The sequence below is a fragment of the Crocodylus porosus genome, unplaced genomic scaffold (assembly GCF_001723895.1).
Source record: "Crocodylus porosus isolate Cpor-Errol unplaced genomic scaffold, CroPor_comp1, whole genome shotgun sequence".
NCBI lineage: Eukaryota > Metazoa > Chordata > Crocodylia > Crocodylidae > Crocodylus > Crocodylus porosus.
Window position 1 is genome coordinate 90002635 of NW_017728906.1, and position 15302 is coordinate 90017936.

Sequence of the window (15302 nt, forward strand, 5' to 3'; positions counted from 1 at the left end):
CCCATCTTATAAGTGTGCTGCTGGTTACTACTGCCCAAGTGCAGCACCCTGCACTTGTCAATATTGAAACACATCCTGTTTTTGTTAGCCCACCCTTGTAACCTATGCAGGTCTTGCTGCAGTCTTCCCCTCCCTACTAACGTGTTCACCTCACCCCAAATTTTGGTATCATCAGTGAATTTAAACAGGTTGCTTTTCACCCCATCGTCCAAATCACTGATAAAGAAATTAAACAGTGTGCGCCCAAGGACCGAGCCCTGGGGGACTCCGCTGCCCACTTCTCCCCAGGTTGAAGATGACCCATCTACCACCACCCTCTGAGTACGACCCTTCAGCCATATTCTATTTTCTATATTCTATTTTATTTGCAGTCATAGAAAAGATAGGGTGCCCACCAATCATATTAAGTCTTATACATTCCTTTTATGACAACCTGAAAGCAACAGTTCAGTTTGATGGGTCCACTTCAGAGAGCTTTGAGATGAAAAGCGGAGTGAAGCAAGGATCTGTTCTTGTCCCTATGTTCTTTGAAATCTGCTTCTCAATACTCCTGATCTGCACATTTAACAATATAGAAGGTGGAGTGTACCTTCACACAATATTGAATGGGAAACTCTTCAACCTGTCACAACTCAAGGCTAAAGTTAGAAAGGTGCTTGTCAGGGAGTTTCTATAGCCCATGACAAAGGCCTACTACAAGAACTCATGGATCGCTTTTCAAGAGTTTGTCTGGCATTTGCTCTCACTATCAACATTAACAGAATAGTTGTACTAGATCATGGAGTTGCACAAGAGCCATAAAATCACCCTTAATGAGAACCAGCTAGAAGTAGTTCAAAAGTTTAGCTACATATGTTTTACAGTGACCATTAACCTCTCACTGGATGATGAACTTAATATTTGCATTGGAAAGGCTGCCACCACCTTCAGCAGATTAACTAAAAGAGCAGGAAACAACTCAGCTCATCATGACCAAAATGCTAGTGTACAAGGCTTGCGTACTCAGCATTCCCATGTATGGTGGGGAACCATGGACAACTTATGCACATCAAGACAAAAGATTAAATAGCTTCCACCTGTACTGTTTACGCCGCATATTCAACATCAAATGGCAAGATAAAGTAACCAACGCAGAGGCCTGAAACGGCAAATTTACAAAGTGTGACAGCCCTGCTCAAACAGATGTCTGTATTGCCTAGGCCATCTGAGCAGATTGGAAGATGAACATGCTATACAGGGAACTATCAGAGGGAACAAAGCAAAATAAGATGCCCCGAGTTTTGCTACAAAGACACATGCAAGCAAAACAAAAGGATGCCATATATTGATTAGAATATTAAACAAGGAAATCAGAAATACTCTGTGTGTGTAAAGTTTATGAGAGTCTTAGCTTGCAATACCCTATATTGTTAGTGTTTACCTTGTTTAGAATGGACTTTGACAAAATATTACAACTAATTACTTTTTTAATTGCTGGATATATACACTCATTAACATGAGAGAAGACATGATCCTTTTATACTGTAGGGAGACTAATTACAGTCTATTTAATTTTTTTTCTGGCCAACTAATTGATTTAATACAATGGTACCCAAACTTTTGGCCCCACAGGCTGGAGGAGTAGTTAGGAGTGTGGGCTATATATATCATGGGTATGGCCATGCACTGAATCAGGACTACTGCTCCAGCCCTAGGTCCATGCACATCAGACTGCGTTCTGCCCCCAGGCCCATCTACACCAGATTGGGCCATGTTGCTCCAAGAATCTGCTCATGGAGCCATGTCATCTGGTCTGCAGGGCTTGAAAATTTGTTGGTGGGGGAACAGTGTCCCCTCCGCTCCCTCCTTCCCCAATTTCTAGACACCTGGGGAGCCTCACAGACCAAATCACATGGCTCTGAGGGTCAGACAGGGTTTGAGCACTCCTATGTAGGATCAATACTTGTCTACACTTGAAAATTATTGTAAGATAAGCCTGTGGTATATGGAATGTACCTTTAAGGGGCCAGAAGTGGGATGACCCAGTCTCTCCCCCGATGCCCATGTGGGTGTGGTTTGTGGTGGTGGGTAGTTGTAGTTCTCCCTGCAAGCTGTGAGCATGTGAGTTGCTGAATCCTGATCCTAATAAAGATTAAGCTGTTTAGCACCCCACTGCTCTCTGCTGAATGGTGACTCGAGGACAGCACCCCAAATGTATTGAGGTCTGAGTGAGTACCCCAATGGTATAGAGTAAACATTATAAAGCTAAGGGATGAATTCAGATCTTAGCACACATAGGAAGTAGAAAGCAGCATGCTCCATGTTGAAAGTAAAGTAACATTGCCAACACTAGATGGAGCTCCTATACAACATGATAGAAGTAAAGGTGGATTCATTTTCCTTACACTTACTGTGTGCTGAGAGAGGCTACAGGAGTAGTTAGTGTAGGGTAGTTAGTACTGTAAACTACCTGCTAACTTACTTCTTGGTAATTTCCCTGCTTATACAAGCCTTAAGAATATTTGCATCATATTGTATAAGAGCTCCATCCAATGCCTGCAATTTTGCTTTACTTTTTAATCACAAAAGTCAGCTGAACAGAGACAACTGCCTACTCAAGGCTTTGTATTTCAAAGTTCAGCTGGATACTTGAATACATAGTGAATGAGGGTCAAATTAATGTTGTTAGTGGAATATGGAGCTCACTGAGGTGTGGCAGTGGCAGGGGTATGCTGACCACAGTAGACTGGGGGGAGCGCCATTCACTCCACACCCCCTTCACTCCCTAGCCCCAGATGCATTGATTGGTGTGGCACTGCTCTGCCTGGTTTTTACAGCAGGCAGGGGCAGCATGGGGCTTTCCTGACCTCAGGAGTGACTCCCAGCAGCAGAGGGTCCTGGTGCCCCCCCTCATAATTGGCATGCAGGTCAGGTGCCCATCTCATCCCGCCTTAGGTAGGCTACTGAATATTGTACGTATTGTATGAAAATGTCAGATATCCAAAATATTATAAGTGACATATATCTGTAATAATATAATTCAGACACAAGGTGGAACTCTTTTCTCTATTACAGGATTAAGGAACAAGGAAGTATTTTAGCTATGGCAGAATCTGAGAACTGGATCTTTGGGACTGGTCTGTAGAACTGTCTTAGCTCTGAGAAGGGATACTAGATATATAGTCTGCCCTATGCATGTGCCAAGGGACCTGAAGATCTAAAGAGTGGTGTGTGGACTTTGACCACCAGAACTTTGGCATGTTGGTACCCTCTTTAGTGCTTGGTTAGGTACTTCAGAATGGGATTCACATAAACCAGCACACTGAGTTGGGGAATGCCTAAAACAACCAAAGAGAAATGACAGAGAACAGTGTCTGAAATTTCACCTTTATCCTGTTAGAGGCATCTACATGAAGCTATGAATTGGGTGTTTTTACATGCTCCCCAAAATCCACAAACAAGGAAACCCAGGCAGACCTATAATATGCAATCATGGAACCCTAATTGAGAAAATATCAGGTTTCATCAAATCCATCCTAAAACCTCTTGTCACCTAAAGACCGAGTTTTGTCCAAGACACAACAGACTTCCTACAAAAATTTAAAACATAGACTAGCTTCCCAGCAATACCCTCCTAGCCACCATGGATGTTACCAGCTTATATACCAACATCCCACACCAGGATGGCATCCAAACCTGCTTTACATATCTACAAGAGCAAGATTACAACTCAGAATACAGACCTAAAGATATTACTGAATTGATAAAGTTCATCATCACACACAGCAACTTCACTTTCAATAACCAACACCTCCTCCAGACCACGGACACAGCGATGGGCACCAAAATGACCCCACAATATGCCAACCTTTTTATGGCCCACCTGCAAGAAGAATTCCTCAAAGCTGCACCATCAAACACAAGCTATACCTAAGATATTAGATGACATCTTCATCATTTGGACCAAAAACCTGCAGTCTGATTGATTTCCATCACAAATTCAATAACCATCAACTCTCCATCAAACTATCTCTTGAATACTCAAGCACCAACATTTCCTTTTTAGATACTATGATCAATATCCAAAATGGTAAAATACAAACCACAATATATAAAAAACCCACAGACCAATATACATATCAACACAGTACCAGCAAGGAAGTTGTAATATACAGCCAAGCCCTCAGATACCACTAAATTTGCACTGAGAATACCTGTGATCATCACCTTACAAATCTCAAAAGGGCTTTCACCCAACAAGGATGCTCTTCCAGAGAGACAGATTGTAGTTTTGAAAGAGCCACCTGGATACCAGGTAAAGAACTACTGTAGTACAAAAAGAAAATTCCCATGAATCACACACCATTTGTTATGACATATGTGAAGGGATCAAGGACCTGGGGGGCCAGGACAATGTGGAAGGTGGCGAAGCCCGGCCCGGCTTCCGGGTCCGGACCCGGAAGCGGCCCCTGAGGTCTTCCCCTTCCAGGAACCTGGACAGATCCGGGTCGGGACCAGCCCGGAGCTATAAAAGGAGCACCCCAGCTCTGGATGAAAAGAGGGAGAGGCTCCGACTGCAGCCAACGCTGGCGGCAGCGGAGCCGGCGGCAGCGGAGCCGGTGGCGGTGGATCCGATGGCAGCAGAGCCACCAGCCACGGAGTCGGAGGCGGTGGAGCCGGAGGCAGTGGGGTCGGCGACAGCGGGCCTGACAGACGCAGAGCCAGAGATGGCGGAGCCAGAGGGACACGGTAGAGGAGGCGCCGGCGGAGAGACCCTCCTTGGGCAGCTGCAAGCCATCTGGCCATGCGGCAGGACCCTCTGGGGTGGAGGTAAGCCCCAACGCGCCCAGGCGGCACGAGCAGCAGGCGGTAGGGGAACGAAGACCCAAACACCGCCGAAGGCAGCAACACCCGGCCCAAGGCGGGTACCGTAAGTACTCTAATAGGGGGCCCCAGCGGGGGAAGACACCCCACTGTGGGGCCTGTGGATGGACTTAGGGGCCGGAGATCCCAGCCCGGCCGGGGCTGAGGGCAATTGCGGAGTGAGGTAAAACTCCGCCCCAGGGATATTGGGCTCAGAAGTTGTGTTGGCATTGTATTTCTTTTGTTCCTTTTGCCCCTTTTGAACATCACAGGGACTAACGCCCTGTAGGGTGGCACAGCCCAAGAGGTGGCTTACCCCGGAGGACCGGCGAGGGTGTAGGGGTGGAGGAGCCCTCAGGACCCCTGGACTCTAGAGACGAGGGACTGCGTCTGGACTGCCTGCTTCCCCAGATGGGTGAACCCCATATTCCATCAAGTCATGGCAGGCCAGATCGGTGGAAGCGTGGTTACAGACGGCAGATCCTTCTCTTCTCCAGGGGCCATCCTGGTGAGGCGGGCGACCGACCCAAGGTAGCCCCCCCCACAACATACTACCCTTCCCTGGATCCTATATGGAAAATCCTCAAACAATTGTGACCCATACTTGAAGAAGACCCAATTATTATAGATATCTTCCCAGGACCACCCATCCTGGCCTTTAAACAAACATCGAGCCTTGCCAACCCCATCACCAGAAACAAACTTCCTATGGCCTAAAGCACACTGAATTGATCCAGACCATGCCGGGACAAGAAATTTAAAACCTCCAAACACATCTCCACCACTCCCATGATAACTACACCCCACAACAGAACCATCACCATTCCTGAATCTTACACCTGCACCTCCAGAAATGTAATCTATCTCATCCAGTGCACTAAATGCCCTGATGGAAAATATGTAGGAGAAACCAAACAACTACTGTGTACCAGAATGAACACACACCATCAAAGACAAAAATACCTGACACACTTCTCACTAGAGAACCACTCTCCCCCCAGTCTCTCAGTTCTAATCTTCAAAGGTAATTTACAAAACACCTTTCGTAGAAGAGCCTACAAACTTCACTTCGTCAATCTACTGGATACAAAAAACCACAGACTAAAATATAGACATTGGATTTATGGCACATTATAAACTTCCTGCTATCTGATAACCCCAAGTAAACTGTCTGTATTTTACCAGCTACGTGCTATCACCAGTTCTACATTCCTCTTTCCCCCACCTGTCTCTCACCTATTGTTTCCCATTCCCTCAGATCCTCACTGCCTCACATTTACATTTTTACAGACCTGCATTTTGCACATTGGCTTCTATTCTACCCAGGAAAACACACAAACACAAACAGACTCTCCTTATGCCTGGAAAAAGAGCGTTTGTGCCCCAAAGCTTGCAATGAATGATCTTTCTACCTATTTACTTGGTCTAATAAAAGATATCACATCTACTCAAAGAACCTTGTCTGTCTGTGGGATTGAGATTCATAGGCCATAATCCTTTCCTGCAGTTAGGCATCTTAGTTGTCCCTTTGGGTATGGACAACTGGTTCAATCTTGGTTACAAAAACACAAAGTTGGTGGTGCCAACCATTTACATAACCAGCCTGGTTTTTAAAGTACTCATGTAAGATGAGAGAAACCTGGGTTGTAAGGGGAGCACATACCTATATTATGATGGTGTCTTAACCACTTAGCTGTGCTAGGCTCTAAGAGGAAGGGGAGAGGGGTGGAAGTCATCTTCAACTCTTCATGTTGAAACTATGCCACCATGCAGCCAAGAATACATAATTCAAGAGGCCAGAGCTAAAAATTGCCATGAAGAAGGCTGGTCCTGTAGCCCAGTGATGAGGAAACTGGGTTCTCTTCCCTACTGCCAGTCTCACCTCCATCCTTGGAAAGGTCTTTGAAAAGATTATGAAGCGTCATATTTGTGGGAGTCCAACAGGAAAAATAATGCAGCAGGGAAACCAGCATGTATTCATAGCAGGTAGATCATGCCTGACCAATCTGGTTTTGTTTTATGACAGGGTCAATAAATGCTTAGACACAGGAGTAGAGATGGATGTCGTTTTCTTGGACTTTAGCAAGGCCTTCGATATGATATCTCATCCCATTCTCATAAATAAATTAAGAGGCTGTGACATAGATATTTACACGGTCCACTGGATGGCAACTTGGCTTAGTGGTCTCACCCAGAGAGTGTTAGTAGATGGGTTGGTATCAACCTGGAAGGATGTGTGTAGTGGGGTCTGGCAGGGTTTGGTCCTTGGACCTGTACTCTTCAATATCTTCATCGGTGACTTGGATGTGGGTCTGAAGTGTACTTTGTCTAAGTTTGTGGACAATACTAAATTGTGGGGTAAAGTGCATGCTTTAGAGGGTAGGGAATGATTGCAGGCAGACCTGGAAAGTTTAGAAAAGAGGGCAGTACACAATAGGATGCAGTACAACAAGGACAAGTACAGAGTGCTGCACCTAGGGCACAAAAATATCCAGCACACCTACTGGATGGGAAGTGACCCTCTCAGCAGCACAGAGGTAGAAAGGGATCTCGGAGTCATACTGGACTCCAAGATGAACATGAGTTATCAGTGTGATGAAATCATCAGCAAAGCTAACCACACTTTATCATGCATCTATTTGTCAGCAGATGCATGACAAATAGAACCAAGAAGGTGATACTTCCCCTCTATGCAACACTGGTCAGGCCGCAGTTGGAGTAGTGCATCTAGTTTTGGGCAACGTACTTCAAAAAGGATGTTGATAGACTCAAGAGGGTCGAGAGGAGGGCCACTCATATGGTTAGGGGCTTACAGGACAAGCCCTATGAAGAGAGACTGAGGAACCTGGACCCTTTCAGTCTCTGCAAGAAAAGGCTGAGAGGTGATCTTGTGGCCACCTACAAATTCATTAGGGGACACAGCAAGGGATCAGAGATGCTCTGTTCACCAGGGCACCTCTTGGGGTAAAAAGGAACAACATCTGACCCCAGCAATCTTTCCTGCCTAGGCAGGGGGTCAAACTTGATGATCTTTTGAGGTCCCTTCCAACACTAGCATCTATGAATCCATGAAACTATGTATATACTTAACTTCTTCCAGCTACACTTTTAAATGAAAGTGGCCACAGTGACATAACTTAGTATCAAACTCAGTGCTATCAAGATGCGGTAGCCACATTCTGAGCATGCCTACTGAACTGCACACCTTAGGAATTTAGGTGTGGCCCTATGTATGAATCCCAGACATCTTTAGGCATGAGATAGGAACCAAGACAGAAGTATCAAGATGGCAGTAGCAAGCATCTATGAATAGGCTGTTGTGGAGGCCAATACAGTTCAAAATGGGATTAGACAGTTTTAAGGAGGATAGGTCTGTCAAGAACTATTAATCACAGGTGTTATGATAGTCCAAGAGCATTCAGAAATGAATGACTTCAGACATGAGTGTGGGAAGGAGTGGCAGACACAGAACATATTGTAAACAAAGTAAAGCTATGCATTCACTTGCATTAGCAGATTCAACAGAAAGCAACTTTAGATTCATACATACACATTCAACACTATATCTCACAACAGGAATATAAGTTATTGCTGATGACTGAGAATATATGATACAAGGTGGATCACTCTACACATGACCTATTTCTAATACTTTTCCACTAAAACATCCACTACTTGCCACTGTCAGACAGGATGCCATGTTAGGTGGATCTTTTGTCTGACCTAATACAGCAATCTTTATGTTCTTATATCATGTCTGGCCCTTCAGGCACATAAAACAAATTAGGGGTCAGTTTATGGCTCTGACACTTCAGTTTACACACCTACATTCCACCGAAGTTTCAGTTTAGGGGCCTACATGCATTCTTTGTGTTGGCTTCACTGGCTGGCTGGCTCTTTTGACAAGTGGTAACATGGGGCACATGGCTAGGTTTCATCTTACCCCGATCCAAAAGAACAGCATCATGGAAAAGGTCTAAGAACATCACCAGACAGCTGATTCCTGGCTGTGTCTCTACTTCATAGTCAATTCTCACACACATCTCTATTCCCACCATCTAAGTTTGCTGACTGCACATAGAAGAGAAAGTTGCCACAGTTCTCCCAGCTCAGACTTCTGCTTGTTTCTGTAGGGCATTCTTAGCCAGATGTCTTAGCCACTCTGTCATGCAGGCCAGATCAATATATCATAGTTTGATTATGATCAGTGATCAGAACCTAAGAGATCTGAGGAAAGAAGATATGCATCCATTAACAGCCAAAACACTTATCATGCACCTGCTGGAGCTCTGAGATGTGTCTGCTGTTCATAAATCCACAGAGCAGGAGCCACCTATATACAAGCTACAGTTTTAGTAGCAATTTGGAGTGGCAAAAAGTAAAGTGAAGCTAGAATCCTCTTAATGAGGCTCAGAGGAAGAAAGCTCAGTGATTCACTGCGTCCTTTCAATAGCACCTGCTCACTCTGCTTTACCTACTCCAGGAATAAATATACATTCTTAAATAGAAGCAGTTAATATTTCAGAACATACTTTGGTAAATGGATGAATGTCCTAATTTATCACTTTAAGTCAAATTTCTTTCAACCTATTCACTGCTACTAATTGCTCCCAAGGAAAGCCCCCTTTCCTGAGACTCAGTTTAGCTGAAAGTCAGCAGTTGCTGTGACTGTTTTCTTCGGGCTCTTTTTTTTAAATTGTGTCCCTTTAGTCTTTCTTACAATGTGTTTCTTACAATGTTGTAATCTCTTGACACTTCATTTAAAGGGATTTATAGCCAGTCCCTGTTTATTGTATTTGAGGAATGAGGAATTAAGTTTGAAACCTGGATATTCTGTTTCAAGCCTGCTTCAGGGTACATGGGCAGCATTATGAAAGTTCCCAGTGGACTTAGAACAAAACCATAGTCAGCTGAGAAATTTGATCACCAACAAGACCTTGATTTCAGCTAGCTCAAATTCTGCTTCTGCTGTGAGCAGAGCATGTAGGATTAAAGTGGCTTTTGAAACACATTATCAAAATAAGGGCATGGACAGACAAAGACGCATGAAGTCAAAGGGTAGGGATCTTTCGTACTTTTTTAGCTGCTCTGCAGTAATTGCTGATACATACACACTTCCCTCTAATCTGAGCCTGTCCAACTGGGCTGCATCGGCAGGGGTCACAGGCCCCCAGGCTGCATGCCACACAGGTTACCCTCTGCTTCACTTTGCACCCCTACCCCTGCTGCACTGCAAGCTTGAATCCCCACCTCTGCACCACATACCCTAAACCTCCCACCCTCTTCCACTGCTGCACTGCCTACCCATGCAGCATCAGATCACCCTTACTCCTTGTATGACCTTGCCCTGCCTCACCCCCTGAGCAGGTGTAAAAAAAAGCCAGAGAAGGGAGGGGGAGCTCAGAAGCTAACTACTGTTTCAGCTAGAGTGATGGGGGTGGTATGGCATTTATCTGGAGTTTAACCCCTCACAGTGAATTTTAATTCCTCACAGGCTGCATGTGAGCCACCAGTTGGACAGCTGTGATCTAATCCATGAAAATTTATCCCCCCGCATAAGAGAGTATACACAAGCAGTATACACAGAACATTCATGATGCATTGTTTTGAGCGTGGTTATTTGATTAATACTGATTCTTTTTAACAAATTTATTCTTTGAAACTTCTTGGATTACTGCTGGAATTCTTCTGTAAGCAACCTGTCTCACTATTGCAACGCTTCTATTTCTGATCCCAGTGGGAGTGAGAAATAGAGAGGTGATCAAAAATTACAACAAGCAAAGGGAGAAAAAGGTATAGAAAGATACCACACTTTTGTTCACAATTACCAGAAAAAAAGGGACAACCTATATTTTTAAAAAAAGATTTGGCTAGTTTTTAGTTCATTCAAATTGGTTGGGCAGTTTCCGTATAATAAGATTGTTGATTAACAAAAGAAGATTCCAGTGAAAAGTATTCCTTGTGAAGTAAAGGTTTAGAAAGTCTAGTTAATTCAATTATTTCTAATAAATACACATGTGTAGCTTGACTGGCTGTGTTAAGTTTATTTTGAAAGGTATTTATTTGAAAGGTATAATTTCATTAGCAAATCACTTAAGGATGCAGTATTAAAGAGTTTTTCCTTATAGTTTTCTGATCTATCTCATTTTTGTGTTGTTTTTAACCTGTCTGGAGAATGAAGACCCCAAAGTCCTTCTAATCCCCATGTTACAAGGCCACACTGTCTTGAGACCAGTAAAAAGTGTCAGACAAATCACTTTATTCTCCCTCATAAGTATAGGTAAAACATAGAATTGGATGTTTACTGAAAGGCAAGAACATAATAACTTTAGTAAAGTCATTACTTATAATTTGTGACATGTCTAGACAAATGCAGTACTCTGGCAAAGTTTGCTCTGCCCTATCGTTTAATTCTTATCACCAGTATTTAACGATACTGTCAAAGGTTCCTTTCCCTGGCCATTCTTGAAACATAAAGCCTATAACTCATCTGATAATCCATCCTGTTAAAAGCTACAGAATCAGTGAAAGAAGCTCTCACTGCTTCCTATGGAAGACTCATTGCAGCAGATGCAGGTTATCAACTTGAACCTAAATCAGTGGTTCTCAACTTTTTTAGACTTAAGGCACCTCTCCATCATTTTTTAAATAGAGCGCTTCTCAATTCACAAAAGTTAATTTATTATAGTGTTTATATCCTTGCAGAACAGCTGGGCAGTAGAAGGAAGGGGGAGGGGGGAGTGGCCAGTCAGGGAAGATCCTTGCTTATCTTCTCACACCTCAGGGCACCCTTTAAAGTATTTCATCACCCTGATTGAGAATCACTGACACAGATGATAAGAATGTGGGAACTGGAGAGAAAGGCAGCCTTCTGACAAGTTACACAAGCTTATGCAGCAAGTTTGTTATCGGGGTGTGTCAGGCTGTCACTGTGTACGGGTGAACACCCCGGCGTCCTGCTGGCATTCACCAGCCCCTCAGCTGGCTGTGCCCCTATGACTGAGTGGGAGGGGATTTGATGCCTCTTCTTTTCCCACCTGCCACGACTTTGATGATATAAGAGATCTGGAGAGAGAGGGAGGTGGTGACTGCCTGTCTTACTCAAAGGGGCTGCCCCGCACCCAGAGGTGCCCAACTTTTGGGAGGGTAGAAAGGACCAGCTCAGAGTCAACTTTCTGATTCCTTTTCCTTCTTTATGATGTTGGGGGGGGGTTTTGAAAGAAAAAAAAGTCCTTGACCTTTGGCCTCCTTGGCTCAGGAGTCTTCCTGGTTGGGTGCTTGCTTGCCTGGGGTCATTACCCCAGACTCCTCTCTGAGCCACTTTCCCTGCTCAGATATCTTCTCCAGGACCTTCAAAATCCATGCTGCAGGGATGTAATTACCGCTAAGTGCCACTCCCACGGCTGGGGATTCCCTCCAACATCATCAGCCAGGCAGACACCGTTTTTGTGGCCTGGGGTCCTAATCGCCCCTTTTTGGTTACGAAGACTTCTGGAGGTAAGCCCTGGCTCCCCTTCCTCAGGCAGGCACCCTTCAGCCTGGGTTCTCCGATTGGCTGGGGAAAACCACTGGAGGCAAAAGAGAAAAACGGAAGAGCCAAAAGGAACTCTGCAGCGGTTAGATTCTGATGGATCCACCAACTCCACCGCTCCTGGGGCTATCCCTGGATTCCCCTTCGGCGCCCTGTTTCTCCTGCCCTCAGTTTCACTCCCATGGTAAGGGGGTCGCCGCTCCCTCAGCCTCTGCCTGGCAGCTTTCCCAGGCTTCCCCTTCTGTAGCTACTTGCCCCTGCTCCAGTGACTCCTCCTTGGGTCTGCCCCCGGCCCCTGGATATAGCCAGTTAGCCTCAATTTGCTTCACCTGCTGTGCAGGTAAAGCTGTGCTGGTATGGACCGGGAGTTCCCGCTGTAGGGTCAACATTACTGCATGTGGTGGTCCATGTTCCTCGTCAGAGATACACAATTGGTGAGTGCCCTCTGGGCTCTCACAGGGTGCACTGATGGAGGTTTTGGGGGCCAATACCAACAGCCAATTGTTAAGGAGGCATATCAGCCAATACCTATTTCTGATACAGCTATGTCCAGCTGGTAAGTCTGTTGTGGTGGAAGGGGAGGAGGAAGGGAAGGGGTGTGGGGGGCAGGTCAATGCTCCCTGTGGTGAGGGAGGGGCAGGGGCAGGTGCTGCCCATCTGGGTGGGGCAGGGCAGGGGATGGAACTGTGGCTTGTCCCAGGGGCATGAGGGGGATGGGGCAGATCCTGCCACTGTGCATACCCTGGGAGGGCATGGGGGGCATGTGCCCCCCAGATGTGTGGGGTGGAGGGTGGGGTGGGCAGACTGCAGCTGCCAGCTGGAGCTGGGGCTGCACTGGGCTCTTCTCAGTGGGGGCTGAACTTTGGTGAAATTTAGGGTGGATGCAGCTCCTCCCTGCAGCCCCTTCCCAGTGCCACCACTGCCCACCCCAAGCCCAGTGTCCACCAAGAAGCACCTGACACAGCCCCAGGTCCAATGGGCAGCTGCAGCCCATCCTCCCTGCCCTGCAGATATCTGGGGGGCACATGCCCCCCTGCGCCCCCAGATGATCTGCGGGTCTATCCTGCACCCCACCCCAGCTAGGCAGTGCCAGGCCCACTCCCTTCCTCACCATGGGGGTCTGCATGTTGAACTGCACCCTCCATGCCCCTTCCCTCCCCCTTCTCTTCCACAACAATGGACTTAGCATCTGCACACAGCTCTCCAAGCTATGTTCCTTCATGCTTATGAACTGTGCTGTGGGAAGGGCATTTATCAGCCAAATTATCAGCCACATTGGGCCGATTTCTGATACAGCCAAGTTTCTTTATATTGGTGCCGATCTGATATTGGACCGATGTATCTGTGTATCTCTAGTTTGCTGTGCTCCTGTTTTCAGCATATAAAAAGTAGCCTCCAGATTAGGGGTAAATTAGACACAGGGTGCCAAGGACTTGGCCAACTATTAGACTTTTCATAATAGAGCTATCCGTACAAGCCTAAGTCCTCCTCCTGCTGAAGGTAGTTGTGGCCACAGTCTTTGAATTAAGCAGTGTAGCTCTACTGATGTCAGTAAAATTATGGAAGTATGCACCAGATGAGATTTGACCCTGAGCAATTTGTGGTCTCTGATGAAATGGCTTACATTCCAGTTTGGAATCTGCAAATTGCAGCTTTTAAAAATGGGGGTCAAATGAAATCAATGCCTATAACATGCCATTTTCAGTTATAAATGGGAGAGAAGGTACAAACTTCATACCTGGTTTAAAAATCATGATCCTAAAAAAAGAAACAATTAACTTTTGCCTTCTGGGTTGTTGAGCCCTTAGGGCCGACTGAGGTCACATTTTCATGTTTTTCTCTGCAAACAGCATAGATAAATTGCTTTTTATATTTTTTTAAAGCTGAGAATCTCAAAAATCCTTCTGCCTGTCTCAAGCACCCTAGCAGTCAGCCCAGTCTGGGCTACTTGTTTAGGCGGCCACATCTACTTTGGGTCTCTGTCTGACAAATTCTGCCCAAGCTAATTAACCAGCTGGCTTTCCGATTGACTGTTGGAAGCTCAGTTTTCCTATTTATTCCCACCTGTCTATTTGTATCTTCCATATTAATGTGGGTTTATTGCCACCTGTGGCAACAGCCTCTAGGCCAGCTAAGCTGTAAAGGACTGGGTCATAGGTGATTTGTCCTAGTGGTTAGGCCACTAAGAGAAGGGCAGGGACTAGTGGCTCGGTCAGAGGTCATTATGAAATCCAGAGGGAAAACCAGGGCTGTCTACAACACAGACCAGCGTTAGCAAATCAGATGCCAAGTTACCAAGGCCTTGGGATAATCCACAGTTTGAAGTCTGAAAACAGAGCCAGCGAGGTCAGAAAACAGATCTACAGGGAAATCCAAAGCCAGAGTCCAGGAAGAGAGCCAAAGCCAGGATCAGGGACCAGGAGGCTTGCCAAAACAGACCAGGGTCAGAACTGTTGCTATAGGTGGGAATAAATGGAGAGACTTTGCTCCCAGCAGCTGATCAGGAAGCCAGCCTGGCCACTTAATTACTTGGGCAGAACTTGTCAGCCAGAGACCCAAGGTAGATGCGTCTGTCTGGGCAATTAGCCCAGGCTGTACTGCTTGCTAGGGTCCCTGACAGTCTGAGAGCTGAACCAACTGTATCTGTTATTGCAGGATATATGAGAAAAATCACGAGTTGAATTTATGCTACTTCTAGTAGCGTCTGATTTTTTTAAAACCTAGAAAAATTGAAGGAGTAATCAGTTTAATAGCACTTAATTTAAGTAAGGATTCTAAAACATTTTTGAAAATGTTATTTCTTGGTTCCTAAAAGATCTCTTTATTGATAGAACACTGTTAAGCTTCTGAAACCCATGAATGTATCATTATGATCTTTATTATTACCAGCTCAGAAAGCTGTTATTTTGTCTTGCATAGTTTTATCTTT